This window comes from Cibotium barometz, chromosome 19 (assembly GCF_041138505.1).
Source record: "Cibotium barometz isolate CiBa-2024 chromosome 19, ASM4113850v1, whole genome shotgun sequence".
NCBI classification, from domain to species: domain Eukaryota; kingdom Viridiplantae; phylum Streptophyta; class Polypodiopsida; order Cyatheales; family Cibotiaceae; genus Cibotium; species Cibotium barometz.
The window spans coordinates 36,973,489-36,989,602 of NC_141064.1; the positions used below are offsets into that span (position 1 = coordinate 36,973,489).

General features: G+C 38.2%; 1 long non-coding RNA gene and 1 pseudogene across 2 annotated transcripts; both read left to right on the forward strand.

Annotated features, from left to right (window-relative positions):
* Positions 1-3,546: 3,546 nt before the first annotated feature.
* On the forward strand, positions 3,547-5,582 carry LOC147628530 (eukaryotic initiation factor 4A-8-like; annotated as a pseudogene). The gene is made up of 4 exons (XR_015268128.1): positions 3,547-4,019; positions 4,108-4,217; positions 4,303-4,565; positions 4,653-5,582. The product of XR_015268128.1 is annotated as a eukaryotic initiation factor 4A-8-like (transcript).
* Positions 5,583-8,900: 3,318 nt separating this feature from the next.
* LOC147628531 (uncharacterized) lies at positions 8,901-10,078 on the forward strand. The gene is made up of 3 exons (XR_015268197.1): positions 8,901-9,023; positions 9,062-9,344; positions 9,636-10,078. It is a non-coding gene; the product is annotated as an uncharacterized LOC147628531 (long non-coding RNA).
* Positions 10,079-16,114: the final 6,036 nt, after the last annotated feature.

Genomic DNA, 16,114 nt, shown 5'->3' on the forward strand with positions numbered 1-16,114 from the left:
GGGACTTTGCTCCTTTGCCATTGAGAGCACACATAAGATCGAATCAACAACTATTATGCTATAGCTAGCTCACATAAACAAGGTCGTGGTGTGCCACTCACCCTGAATTACTTGCATTCAAGATTCTTGTAGGAAGCTCAATTGTGAAGAGCACTCGGGAGCTCGAGCCGTTGTCCTCTCCTCCACACGCCCCTGGTAGCTCGATCCTCTCACTCACTCACTCACTCACACAACAATATGTGGGCACACAAGAGCTCGAGCACAACCAACAAGGATGCAAGAGAGTAGAGAACAGCACACTAGATAATGCATAAGAGAATGCCAATTGGTGAGAGTTACATTTTAGGTTTTGTAAGTGATCTCTAGGGTTTACACTCTTGGGCGGCCAAAGTTAAAAGTCTGGTCCTCAAGCTCATTTGGCCACTCTAACTAGTGTAAACACTCTTTGGTTTTGTAGGTGACTTCTAGGGTTTACACTCTTGGGTGGCCAAAGTTAAAAGTTTGGTCCTCAGGCTCATTTGGCCACTCTAACTAGTGTAAACACCTATTCTGAAGCTACCACTCTTAACCTGGGATCCCATGGAGTGCCTTTATAGACAAGTGATCACGCACACAAAATAATACATTACAAGATTCTTTTAAGTGAAAACTAGTATTTCCAATGACATCGACCAAACTTGTTGAAAATTGTAGGATGGCTAACATTGGCTGTGTAGAAGTCTCTGGTAGTAGTGTTTAATAGTGACATAGCAATGAGCTCCACCAATGCTTGTTATTTTGGCTGGACCCCATATGTCTACATGCATAAGTTGCAAAGGATGAGAGTAAGACTTATAGCCTTGATACTTTATTGTCTTGTAGGCAAAGTTGGCCTTCTTATGTGCATCACAAATGCTAAGACATCTCTTCTTTTTTGAAGTTGGTAGACATCTCTTTGAGTCTTGTGGCCTAATCTCTTATGCCAAATTGAATGTCTGGCAAACCAGTGCTCTTTGTATAAGAACACACCTCTTTGTTTAATGCAATATTTAAAACAAACATTTTACCTTCTTTCTTACCTATGGCAAAAACTTTGCAACCATTGTTGTACTCTTGTATCATGCATCCATTTAGATTGAAAACAACCTTCCTTTCAATTATTTGACCAATTGATTCTTAGTAATCCCTGGCACACATAAAACATCATGTAAACACTTCATACCATTATTTGGAAACTCCACTTAGACATTACCTAGATGAGTAGAAGCATATCCTGTAGACACAAAAGATGGAATCTTGATTTATTCTTTTCTTGAAAACCACTCTTCATGGGAAGGTTATAACATCTTGAGTCAATATATGGCTTATCATCAAGTGGCTCTTCAATTATAACACCAACCATATGTTGCATGGGAGAAATCTTCTCCTCTTTGTCATCCTTCTTATAATTTGATGTCGATACATAATTTCCTTAACTAAATTGACCATTTTTCTCATCTCTTTGCCTTGAAAACAATCTCTAATGATATGACTTGGCTTATGGTGACAATGACACACTAGTCTTTCACCTTGTACATTATAAACATCACATCTTGTACCTTGATATGCATGACTTGCATTTTGATGTGCATAGGTTGCACCTCTTCCTCCTGTAGATCCTCTAAAGCTCCCATTGCCTCTTGTATTTTGATAATCGCCTCTAGGCTTTAGATCTACCATCCATATATGCCAGAACCTTGTTGAGGCTAATTTGAGCTTTGGTTGGTTCTTCCATATGTGTTGATTTAAGCTTTGGTTGGATTTTCCATATGTGATGGAACCTTAGCCTCTATTGCCTCTTCCTTTAGACCTTCCTGATGAAAAGAAAACATTCTTTACCATACCTATTATTAGAAGAGTTTGATGAGCCACCAAGAATATGCTCTTCTTGGATCATTTTTGGAACGAGCTCGTCAAGTGTAGGAAACCCCTCTCTTGCTATGATAGATGTGTGAAACATTCTATATTTATGATGACCAAGACCATTCAAGCATGCTTGAACATCATCATCATCATCAATTGTGTAACCACTAATTGTTAATTGATCACAAATACCTCGAATTTTTATAACATAATCCAGTTCCTATGTTTATTTGCCTTTGTCATCATGAAGAACAAAGGGTACTCGTTCCTCTTCTTCATCTGTCACTCTGCTCCACAACTCATGAGATTCAAGAAAAAGCTTCATTTTGAACCTCCATGCATGGTAGTTTTGCTTGTTCAGCTTCTCAATTTAATCTCTTCCATCATACATAACTTTGCAAACAATAAAAAACAATCTTAAAAAAGTTGATCTCTCTTCACACATGCAAGTGTGAACACATTTTTTATTAACCAGGAAAAAACTTGCAAGATCCTTGCTTTATCAACTTACTCCAAAGACTACTACTAAAACTTACTTTTCAATTCAATTCCCAAAAAGCTTAGGAAGCCCCTTCTTGTTACTAAGGGCACTATATAAACAAAAATGCTCCTGTTTTTAAAATGCACTTGTACTATTCATATGAGAATCCTTGTATTTAGAACATCTCAAACTATCTCTCAACCCACAAATGGAAATTCCTCCTACTTGCACACAAACCATAAAATGTAGACTATTTACAAACATATGGCCTTAGGTCACAATGGAGACCCCCTAGATATATAGATAATCTTGGCTACCTCTTGACCCCAATGAGAGAGAGAGAGAGAGAGAGAGAGAGAGAGAGAGAGAGAGAGAGAGAGAGAGAGTCTCACATTGAATGACTGCTACCATTCAGTCAAATTATCGTAGGTACATATTCAATCAAATTATTTGCCATGTTAAATTCCACTGATGTGGCATTTACTTAATACAACCTTAGAATATGAGCCCTTGCACCCCTCCCTCCCTCCCTTTACTCATAGAATGAGCCCTTGAGGCCTTTTATAGAGAATTATAAGACCTTAAATAGAAAGGGCATGGGTGAACACATGCAAATAGAAAGGGCAAGGAGGGTCAGTCATCATTTATTTGACTTTTTTAAGCATTAACCATTACACACTAAATAAAACCTTAGAAAAACATGCTTATTCTCAAAAAACTCACGTAATATATTTAATGGAAAATGCAAAACAATGTTTTGGTGCCCTATTGTGTGTACATGTGGCCTGTTGTGTTGTGTCATAGAAGCCCTTAGACTAGGCTATTAAACTGCGTTGGCCTTTCAGAGGTCTTGAAGCCACAACCTTCTCTATGTTGCACAGCTGGTCGCTTTTGCGGAGAACTCTCCAAGGGCTCAAGCAAGGATAAGGTTAAGAGCTTAATTAAGCAAAGATTCAAGAGAAATTGGGCAAACTGAAGATACAATGGGCAATGCAAAGCATTTCTAGGTACTCATATGCGTATGTTATGTTTGGATAGGGACATTTTTTTTTCCAAGATCGTTATTTGTTTTTTTAACTCTTCCCCTTGACTAATGTTTACGGTATAAATAACCCTTAAACGTTTGCCTCTGTGTCGTTGTGAGCAAAGCGCAAGCCTACGGTAACGTCGGCGCAGAGGTAATCTGTTGGTGGTGTGAGCAAAGCGCAAGCTTACGGTTAGGTCGTCGCGGTCTGCTTCTGTTGAAATTTTCAATTTGATGCTGGAGAGAGAGAGAGAGAGAGAGAGAGAGAGAGAGAGAGGCATCGAGAGAGAACGTTGCAAGGCTATGGAAGAAGAGAGACGGAGAGAGAAAGAGAGAGAAGATGGTGGTTAGAGAGAGAGAGAGAGAGAGAGAGTTTCCAGAGGGTTATGGCTAGAGAGAAGGATTATTAGGGCTTCGAATAAATTCAGAGAGAGATTCCTTCGAGGTTTGCTAGAGAGAAGAAATCGAGGGTTTTTAGAGGGAAGGATTTTAGGGTTGTATCTGCTCTTCTCGTATGAACAGTAAGGGGTTTGTTGACATGGTCTTGCAGATTTGCTTGAGAGATTATGGCAGACTTGCTGCGGAAGGAACTCAGTTTGATGCTCGCCTGTATGACTCGAAAATGGATGCCGTGTAAGCAAAGCAGATAGGATTAGAGGATCACCTGGGCAAGGCTGTTCTGGGTATAACATGTGTTTTAATGTGGTATTTTTGTACTCAGGTTGTCGAATGAAGGGCAAGATTTGATATCCTCATCGGACGAGGTTAATGAGTCCTTCGACTCTATGTCCGGACCTTCATGAAAATCTCCCGAGAGGAATCTATGCATATAAGCATTTTTCAATTGGCTCTTACCTTTTTTCTCACTGAGGGTTGAATACTGGTGAAATTCATTGATTTGTCATGTTGATGTATAGGTTTTGAGAAGCCTTCTGCCATACAGCAGAGAGGAATGGTGCCCTTCTGCAAGGGCCTGGATGTGATCCAGCAGGCCCAGTTGGGGACTGGAAAGACGCCTTTTGTTCTGGCATATTGCAGCAATTGGACTACAACTTGTTTGAATGCCAGGCTGGGCAGGGTCTTCAATATGATTCGGAGAAGCTCCCTCAGGTAGGATTACTTCAAAATCTTTGTTCTGGATGAAGCTGATGAGATGCTGTCCGAGGCTTCAAGGACCAGGTATGCCGTTGTGCCCAAGCAACCCCCATCAGTTGACAATATTGTAGCTTTTGAAAATGTGTTTTGAAGCTATATTCGTTTTTGCAGATCTATGATATTTTTCAGCTACTTCCTGAGAAAATTCAGGTGGCCCCAGAAGCCTTGGAGATACACCCAGAGGTTCATGAACAAGCCGGTGAGGATTCTGGTGAAAAGAGACGATCTTACACTCCAGGGTATCAAGCAGTTTTATGTGAATGTCGACAAGGAGGACAGTAGCCATTACACAGAGTGTCATCTTCGTCAATACCTGACGGAAGGTGGACTGGCTGACAGACAAAATGTGATTCCGTGATCACACTGTTTCTGCCACCCATGGTGATATGGATCAAAATGCTCCTGAAATAATCATGAGGGAATTTAGGTCCAGGTTATCTCGTGTTCTCATCACCACTGATCTACGGGCATGGGGCATTGATGTGCAGCAAGTATCTCTGGTTATCAACTATGATCTACCAACTATCTCCACGGAATTGGCCGCAGTGGACAATTTGGGCATAAGGTTGTTGCCATAAATTTTGTCACTGCAGATGATCAGCGAATGTTACTGGACATTCAGAAGTTTTATGGTGTTCTGATTGAGGAGTTGCCCTCAAATGTATCAGATCTTATTTAACAATATGATGACGACAAATCTGGAACCAACTAAACCAACTAAACATGGCGATATGGTGGAGGGTTGACCATTTCCAGGTTGCCTATAAAGCCAAGCAACATATGGCAGTTGTTTTTCGCGGGGATAGTTCAGAATTTTGAAGAGGTTTCTTTTGTTTATGTAGGGTGAGATTTCGACCTGTTTCTGATGGTTGGAAATCAAGTTTTGTAGCTTACTGAGTTTTTCAAAGTTTTTACTGGATGTTTTTCAAAACAAGTTCTTGTTTGTTCCTATGCGGATGCGGATGTTTTATGGTGCTAGGGAACCCCTTTGAGAACGAACTTGTATTTAGTTGTTATCTAACAAGTACAACATTTATCTTCATGGGCTTTGAATAGGAGTAAAGACTCTGCTCTGGCTGTGTACGTGATCTTTAACAAAGGATCCTTATCAAATTTTTGTATTTGTCCTCAGTTCACTTGATCAACCCTGTGGAAGTTCTCTCTTTGTGAGGCCATTAAACAACGGTTTATCTACAATTTCTCGTGTAGGTCCATCAAAACCAGGGTGCAAGGCCAAGTCCGTGGTATTGTAGTGTATTGATATGCACAGTGCATGGCCTGGGCTACTGTTATAGTGAGTGAGTGCCAATGTATAGGACGGTGAGAGTGAGAGAGAGTACAGGTTGGTGAGAGAGAGGTCCCATCTAGTTTATGCAATCAGTCTCTTCAATTGTTGAAGCTTTTCGATGCAGATTTCATAATAATTTTGTTGCTTCTTACGGAGACAAATGTTGGTAAAATAGGGTTGGGCATAGATTAGGGTGGAAAGAAATGTGGATAGATTAGGGTGAAATGAAGTGTGGATTAAGTATGGTCATAAAGCATAAGATTAAACTAATGATAATTAACACAAATGAGACGAGCTTGACTCACACAAGAAATTAGATACTCTTAAAACCTATGTCACTCCATTGTTGATGGATGATTATTTGCTATTTTTAACATTCATTAAATGGTTATCCATCACTTAAGACATGAAGTTCAGTGAATGATGCTCTATAGAGGGAGAACAAGGCTAAACATTGATAGGGAGTGTTTAGGCAAAGAGGCAAAACATTGTTTTTAATAATAAAAAGTGATTTAAGGGTAATTAATCAGGGATCAAAGCCTTGATACCATGTTGATAAAATAGGGTTTGACATAGATTAGGATAGAAAGAAGTGTAGATAAGAATGGTGATTAAGCATGAGATTAAACTAATGATGATTAACACAAATGAGAAGAGCTTGATGCGCACACAATAGCCAAAAGAGTTGTACTCTCCATTAGCCTTTTATGGTCTCCAAAATACATTAAAACAAACTATTAATGTGGGTTTTACCTACTCTTAAAACCTATGAACCTTGGCTCACTCCATTGTTGATGGATGATTATTTGTATTTTTAATAACAAATATTCAAAACTAGTAAATACTTGGTAAAAAGTTTTATTTACAATGCATTTTATTAGAAGTTCATTCCTCGTCCCATATGTATTCTAGTTTCTAAAGTTCTTACAGAGCATCAAAAGCTTTTACAAGTTCAATGTTTGTTGTAACTTGAGGCTTCCTCATTTCTATAATTGGAAATCCCATAAAAGTCTCTAGAAGGCAAGATTCATCGCTTCAACTTTAACAAATGTTTCTAAGTGGTTTTGTTTTTTTAAACTTTAAACCAATGTTATCAATTATCCTTAAGCATAACCTTATTAGAGGATGATGCCTCTATTGAGATAATCTGGATCTCATAGGATTTTAGTGGAGTTTTTCCAGTTATGAAAGCTTGTAATGTCCTTTTGTAGTTTAGATAATAAGGCTACAACTCTATCTTCAAACTCTTGACTTCTCAAAATAGAAGATTTGAAATCTAACTAAGGTTAAGAATTTGGTCAAAGACTTGAGAGAGTTACATGTAGGGCTTTGTTGCAATTGAAAGAACAACATTATATTTGGATTTTCTTGACTCAAGACCAATTCGGCCTTGGGGTAGGATATGAAGGGGAGGGTAGTCCAAGGTATGTGGGATATATCCCTAAAATAAATGTTGCGGCCATCTAAAGATATACCATCAACTTTTGAGTGAATAAATTAGTTTGCCTTGTTCAAGCACGAGTCTTAGAACGAGCGTGCTCGTTTCTGACCCCGGCTTGAAAAACAAAAACAAAAACCTTGTTCAAGCAAGAGGGAAGAGGAATTATTGAAAAGCAAGGAGCATGATAAAAATTATTGATCGAGAGAGAGAGAGAGAGAGAGAGAGAGAGAGAGAGAGAGAGAGAGAGAGAGAGAGAGAGAGAGAGAGAGAGAGGCTCCTGTCTTGCTCCTCAAAAGGAAAGAATTTGCATGCCATGCCATGATTTATCACTAAATGAGAATATTACAATTTTTCATTTTATCTAAGGTTTATTCTACCCTACACTAAATGAAAAAAATTCTTGATCGAGAGGTCATGCATCATGTTGAGAGAGAGAGAGAGAGAGAGAGAGAGAGAGAGAGAGAGGGCTCCTTACTTGCTCCTCAAAAGGAAAGAATTGCATGCTATGATTTATCACAAAATGAGAATATTGTAATTTTTCATTTTATCTAAGGTTTATTGTACTCTACAGAAGGAAAGAATTTGTATGCCAAGATTCACTAAATGAGAATAGTGCAATTTTTCATTTTACCAAAGGGTTATTCTACCCTACACTAAAGTTCACGTACACAAAGTATTTAACAAATCCATTTGAAATTTGAAATAGGCTTTCTAATGAGCTTTGGGAGAGGCCATGATTCTTATAAGGTCATGGGTTTTTATTATGTAAACACCCTTACAAATAATGTTGGTCAATTCAATTTATAAGATTTACATTATAGATAAACTGTTTTGTTACCATAATCTTTCCATGTAGAAAGTGCTAGTATAATGCCAAGTTTGTGGTTGAAGCTCATGGGAAAAAGGATGATAGGGATAAGGACTAAACAAAAAAGTGAGGGGGGGGGGGGGGGGGGGGAGAGAAGTGGGATAAGAACTCTAGTGCTTTAATTGCTATTGATGGAGTATGGAATGGTCTTTGGGAAGCCATTTTTTGAGGAAATATAAGGAGTTCAATATAAGGAGCACTAGTTAGTATCGTCGTGCAGGTTTTGGCACACTACTTTTACCGAGCATCACATCAATCCTTTTCACCATGGATTGAAGAGGAAATTATAAATTTGAACAAGCATTTTTCTAGCACTTAAATCTAATTAGAAAGCAAATCTTGAAGGATGATTTTTTCCCTTCACCACCAATTTGGAAAGGCTTTTGGAAGAGTGAACAAGTTCTAGCTACTAGGCAAGAAGTTGAAACTATCTTTTCCCACATTGTGGTGTGAAGGTGGAGGACCCTCTAAGCATGATAGCATTGTGGTACCTTTACCTATATGTGCAAATGCCATTAAGGTACCTCTACGTACATATGTAAAGCTACTAGTATCAAATGATTTGAATATGGTACCTTTAACTATATGTGCAAATGCCATTAAGGTACCTCTACGTACATATGTAAAGCTACTAGTATCAAATGATTTGATATTCAAAGAACAAGATGTTTAAAAATAAATAAATTGCGCAACTAATTTCTAGTTGATGAGAGGACTCCAAAGTAGCATCATTGGGGTAGTCACCCCGTTTGTTTAAAAATAAATAAATTGCGCAACTAATTTCTAGTTGATGAGAGGACTCCAAAGTAGCATCATTGGAGTAGTCACCCCGTTTGAACCCATAACCTAAGGCATATCAACCAAACACTACAAAGTTATCATAAGGTACCTTATTATATTTTGCATAGATAAGTTATCATAAGGTACCTTATTATATTTTGCATAGATGAATCAACCTTTGAACATTTCAGCAGTCAAGGACGTTGACGGCGTTGAGTCGTTGAGAAACCAATGAACACTGCAATGCAAATCCCTGTGCGCACACGGCAGAGCTAATATTTGAGATGCTCTCCACGAGCAAATGTATGCATTGAAAAATCATCCACTTAGTATTCTCAAGCTCTGTATATGGATCTCGACTTCGCCATCGCTGCTCTGCTTGCTCTCTTCGTCGTTGCAATGCCTCAACATGAGACTATCTGCAAGGTTACACACACACACACACACCGCCCCCCTCTTCCCTCCCCCCCTCTCTCTCTCTCTCTCTCTCTCTCTCTCTCTCTCTCTCTCTCTGCTTTTCACCATTTTGGGCTTCCTTTTCCTCAATTGAATTGCCATTCTGTCTGATCCATCAATCTCTCTTTTTTTGGGCATTCTGGGCTCCCTTTTCCTCAATTGAATTGCCATTCTGTCTGATCCATCAATGTTGATCAACCTCTTTTTTTTTTTTTTTGGCAATTGTAGAAGGCTGAGATTTGGGTTTGGTTTTGACCGCAGGTAGTGCGACAGGGAGAGACTACATCCATTGGGGCCATGAATGGCATTTTCGCAGTGGCTGCACTCGCGGGAGCTCGCCTAATCTCGCCCATCTGTGCCAGATACACCCTTTGCCTTCTCCTGTGGTCCTTTGGAGCCTACACTCTGTGCATTAAGCTATGCTTTTATGGGGGAACCTTTCAGAATTCTCTGTTGAGTGGCTTGGGCTTGGGCTTTGCTATTCTAATTAGCGCAGTAAGAAGGCGCCGTGCCCCTCTTAATCGCACTGGGCCTCCCCATAATCCTCCCGTGGATCCTTTCAACGAGAACACTTGGACCTGTGCTTGTGGTGTCCCTAATGGAGTCTACTGCCCAGTTTGTGAAGGTTGTCGCCTACCTCGGCCGCCCAATAATTGACGGAGCTTCTTATTTATTCAAGGCAACTTGTGGCCAATTTATCCTTATCTTCACCCTTTTTTTTTTGGTTGTTGTTGTTGTTGTTGTTGTTGTAAGAATGCCATGTGAGGTTTGCACTTGCATGCCATGCTCCTCTAGATACTAGTCCCTCATTCCATTGCCTTGTCATATTCTTTGAGAGCTCAACTTCTTAGATCTTTGAGGCTTCATAATTCTCAAATTTTATTGATCTCACTCCCTCATTCCATCGTCCTATCATATCTTTTGACAGCTCAACATCACAGGTGTTTGAAGTTTTCATAATTCTCAAATCATACCCCTTTTTTTACTTCAAGAAACGCGCGCGCGCGCGAGAGAGAGAGAGAGAGAGAGAGAGAGAGAGAGAGAGAGAGAGAGAGAGAGAGAGAGAGAGAGAGAAATAATAATAATAATAGTACCACTAAGGAGAGATAGGAGGAGGAGAAGGAAATAATAATAATAATAATACCAAGAAGGGGAGAGAGAGAGAGAGAGAGAGAGAGAGAGAGAGAGAGAGAGAGAGAGAGAGGATATATATGGATGAGGAGGAGGAGGAGGAGAAGGCAACAACAATAATAATAATACAAAGAAGGAGAGAGAGAATAAAGATAGAGGAGAAGGAAAGACTAATAATAATAATACAAAGAAGGGGGAAGAGAGAGAGAGAGAGAGAGAGAGAGAGAGAGAGAGAGAGAGAGAGAGAGAGAGAGAGAGAGAGAGAGAGAGAGAGATGGATGAGGAGGAGGAGGATAAGGAAACAACAACAATAATAATACAAAGAAGGAGAGAGAGAATAAAGATAGAGGAGAAGGAAACACTAATAATAATAATTCAAAGAAGGGGGAAGAGAGAGAGCTTGCCAAAACAACATTTTTTTTGCACACAAAAGCTTGCCAAAAATCACACCCCTAGGAAGTACAAGTAATTTTGGTATATGTAAGAAAGTTTGAAGCCTCTCAAGTTCTTTTGCACTACTTAGTATTGTAATTTTTTCCCATGATTTTAGCTTGGAAGTTCATCAACCATCAATTGTGGCATGCCAAAATTTATGTTTCTAATCTAAACACTTTTAATATATAATAAAAAGAGTCAACTCTCCAATGTTAATCAGCGTTTGTACACTAATATCACTTATATGGAACACATAGTAGATGAACCACAACATATTGTATATATATAGTAGATGAACCACACTATATTGTACACATATAGTAGATGAATAGATGAACCACACTATAAGAATTTATTATATATCATTTTTGACAAAATCAACACATGTATACACTAACACATGTACACTAGTCCAAAGGAAACACTAGGCCATTAGTAGTAAGAAAAATATCATAATATCTAACGGACTATGATAAATGTGTACTAGCTTTTAAGTTTAGGATATGTTTTAGAGCTTAAGATATCAAGGTCAATATCCTTTGAAACTTGACTACTTTACACCGCCCTTGAAACTTGACTACTTCTTTACACCACCCTTGAAACTTGACTACTTCTTTACACCACCCTTGAAATGTTGTCTCCCCTACAAGTGTATACCTTGCATCGGTCCCATTTTTAAAGCCTACATAGACATGTGTATTAACTTTTAGCATTATCAAAGCAAAGGTTAGCTTAGACCAATTTTTTTGTAGAAGTATAAGCTCAAGGGTTAGTATTAATTTATTAGGCTTGATGTGGAAAGTTTGAAACTTACAAAAAAATAAAAGATGAATAAAATAAATATATGGGAAGATGAAATTGTTAAAATTTATTTAGACAAGTATATAGTCACATGGATAAACAAAAAAGGGCAAGTAGAAATTTGAGCAGAAGGGGAAGCCGTTAAAGCCTACGAAGAAAGGTGTGTTGTTATGTGGATGAATAAAAATTTAGTGCAAGTAAAACGGAAGAATTTTGAATGGACAAAAGTGCAAGTAAAATCTCTATTATTACATGCATAAACAAAAAATGTAACTAGAGAAGGTGAATGGATAAAAGAGCATTTGCATATACACGAAGAAACAAAAAAGTGTGAGTAGAAAAGGTGAATGGACAAAAGTCCATTTACATATACACGGAGATAAACATGGATAAAGAAAATGACAAGGTCGTTGATATTTGCATGACCTTTAATTACTTTTTACATGAGGACATAGAAGTCGTGCCCTATAAGAGGAAAATAAATTATTAATTTTGAAGGATATGAATATACCTTAGAGGATGACAAAAGGGAAATAAACTTGAATTGCTACTATGAGAACTATACACACTCTTGGGCCAAGTTGGACCTTGGTGAGATTGGGGGAACCCATTATTCATAAATTCAAATGATCATGCAAAAGAATCCAATTTCAATGCTTTTTTTAATAAAATCTAAAAAAGAGTATAATTTCACTATACAAGGTTAAAGAAAATAAACATAGGAAAATACTCTCAATGCAAGATAGTAGTTGAAAAAAACTAAAGTACCAAAAAGATTGTAAAATCAAAATTTCCATGGCTATTATTTGGGCCTTTTCACAAAAAGTGTTAATATTTGAGTTTTCTTTAAAAACACCTCAAATAAGTTTTTTTAGTGTAATTTAATTACATCAAGTATGTCCACCCATTGCAATGAGTAGGAATCAAACCTATGACATCATTGCTTGGGATTTTTGAATGCATTGCCGGACCCATATCAAGGTTTTGCTTCTACTATCAGACTCATGAGTTAAAAGGCAATCCAAATGCCTTCAAGTTTGAGGAGTTGGTTTCTGTGCTCGTGCAAGAAGAGCAATCCAAGCAAAACAGGTCTGTCATGGGTACAGGAGATGACGTGACCTCAAATAATTTTCTGAAGAATAATTTAAAACTCACATAAACATCAAGAACTAAACCATAAAATTGACATGTGATCTCAAATACTTTTTTGAAGAATAATTTAAAACTCACATAAACATCAAGAACTAAACCATAGAATTGAACCAAATTAACAAGATTGAGCATAAAATAACAAAAAAAAAAAAGATAGAGTAGATATCACCTTCAACACAATATTGGGTGCGATCTCCCCCCCTCCCCCTCCCAAGAAGTGTCGACATCTTCCCACTTCTTGGGTATTTATGTCTTTATTCACAAAATAGGCCACATGCCAAAAATAGTTGCACACTCTTGCATGGGCTTGCCCTTTACATAAAATAGGAGTTGCTTTTACCAAAAGCTTAAATAAATCCCTCCTATCCAAACCACTAAGGAAAAATACATAGAAACCCCCAAGAGCTAGTTCACATGTAACCAAATTAATAGGTCCACACCTATATATAATAAAAGTGGGCGGCTAAAAAAATACAAAAATATCTCGTAGTAAATACCATAGCCAAAATACCAAAATCATTGGCTATCCCGCCAAAGCTAAAATACTAAAAGGAAAACCTTCCCGGTAATTGCTCATGCTAAATCACCGCCATCATGTCCTAGACATACTGGCTTACGACGAGCACAAGGCTCATCAATCTCACCAACCTACAGGTTGTCCATTTAAACACATTACACATTAGCAACATGTGCTAAAATTACACAACAACACATAAGCATTAAATCTAACACTTAGTTCCATCCATCCCTAACTTCATATGTCCTACACATGGAATATTTGGAATCACCCAAGTGCCATGCTTCAAACATAGTGGTAATTAGGCATCCACCAATTATCCACAGAGGGATGGATGGACAAGCCGTAAAAACACGAGATCAAGCTTTTGCTACTAATAAAAAAAAAGCAAAGGCAAATCCTTTGCTTAGGGTAGTTACAAGCCAAAATCAGAGTCATTGGGCAAGCTTGTAGAGAAAAGGAAGGTGACAAGCCAAAGAAAAAGAGCAAATGCAACTATTGTAGGAAACATAGTCACTCCATTAATAAGTGTAGGAAATGGCTAGAGAAGGAGAAAAAGAGAGAGACTTGGGTATGCTTATGCGCTAGCATCTAATGCAAAAAACAAAGAATCTACAAACTATGTACATGATGATTGGTCTTTCGTTGTGCAATGCAGTTATGACCCTTCGCATAAGGATGTATACATGGTTGTTATAGATGTACATGTTTGGTATTTTGACATGGTGCCAGTAAGTACACTTCTCACATCGCAGTTTATTCTCATCACTTGAATCCTACTCCACAGATAAACACTATTACATGTACAAACAACTCCTCATATCATGTAAAAGGAGTTGGTAAAATTATTCTCACTACTGCAAATGGAACAATCATGCTTTAAGATGTATTATATGTACCAGGGATCAAGAAGAACTTGTTATCTATCTCTGCCATTACTAAGGATGTCTTAGTGGTTCAGTTTGTGGATGACAGATGTATAATTGTTCATAATCGCAATGATGGCAAGACAATTATTGCTTCTGGTACTTTTTCTCATGGCCTTTATAGGTTAGATGCATATAAAAGATAAAGGCATGTTGTATGTACAAATTTTGCCACCAAGACAATGGGTGATGCTAAACTATGGCATGCATGATTTGGTCACTTGAACTTTGGCAATTTGTTGCATTTGCATAAACATAACATAGTGTATGAGCTGCCACATCTTGAAGCCCCTATCATGTTTGTGAGGGCTGTATTCTTGGAAAAATGCAGCATCATTTCCCAAAGATGGTGTGTGAGCTACCACATCTTGAAGCCCCTATCAAACATGTTTGTGAGGGCTGTATTCTTGGAAAAATGTAGCATCATTTCTCAAAGATGGTTCAGTTAGAGCAGCTGTCCAAAAATTACAACTTGTACACAATGATGTTTGTGGTCCTATGAGAACACCATCTATTGGGGGCTACTTCTATTTTGTCACATTCATTGATGATTATTCCACACATACCTAGGTATAAAAATTGAAAAAAAAATCATAAGTTTTTAGGTGCTTCAAGCACTTTTTTGCTATGGTTGAAAATGCTTCTACATGTAAGGTTGGTACCCTGCGTACTGATCGAGGGGGAAAGTATATGTCTAAGGAGTTTCATGAATACATGGCTAATCATGGGATAAAACACCAATGTACTGTGCCCTATATGTTGAGAAATCAAGTGTGGTTAGAGCTTATGGTGGATCAAAGCATATGGGAATCAAGATTAAGAATATGATTGAAGTAATACCAAATGTGATTAAGCATATGATTAAAGTAATACCAAATGTGATTAAGCATATGATTGAAGTAATACCAAATGTGATTAAGCTAATATCAAGATAATGATAAGTAATTAAGCATAATCCACATAGTCTCATTGCATTAGAGTTTGATCCAAGTACATCCTTTTATAGCTCTCATGGAGCTCCCATATCACAAGATGTGTGCACCCTAGTGCCAACCATGTGTCCATAAATGCTCACACTGCATGTGCCTCCTTGCATTTTCCATGTGCTACCTTGTTGACCTTTGACTTCACCTTTTACAAATGACCATACAAGCATACATTTACAGACTCAGACTGGGCTAGATGTTATGACACACAAGCTTTCGCCTTTGTGATTCATGTATATTGAGTGGTTTTTACTTTTTTTGTATATCATGGCTTAGCAGAAACAACCCACTATGGCCACTTCTAGCTGTGAAGCTGAGTAGTACGAGAGATCTTTTATAGCTATGATTGAGTGTGTTTGGCTCAGGCACCTTATTTTTGATTTGGGTGTTGGCGAGTCCTTAGCCACTACCATCTTCATGACATTTAGATCCTATGGTGACAGAAGGAATCTAGTTTTTCATGCTCGCACAAAGCACATTGAGGTGCACTATCATTATGTTAGGGAGAGATGATCTGTAGGGGAAATTAGCTTGGCTTATGTGCCAACACAAGACAACTTGGTAGATTTGTTCATGAAGGCTCTCCCACAAGAGAAGTTTGAAGATTTTTGCAAAGCTTTAATCTTACTTCCATTTGGGGGCTAATCTTTTATCCCTATCACAGTCCAAAGAGCCTGGCACATCTCTGTAGTTCTAATGCCAGCTCACCCCTTGTTCACATCATCACTCTAGGGGGGGATTTATAGCCATATTTGGTAGTGATGTTGTGTGTGAACACACTAGGACCAGCCG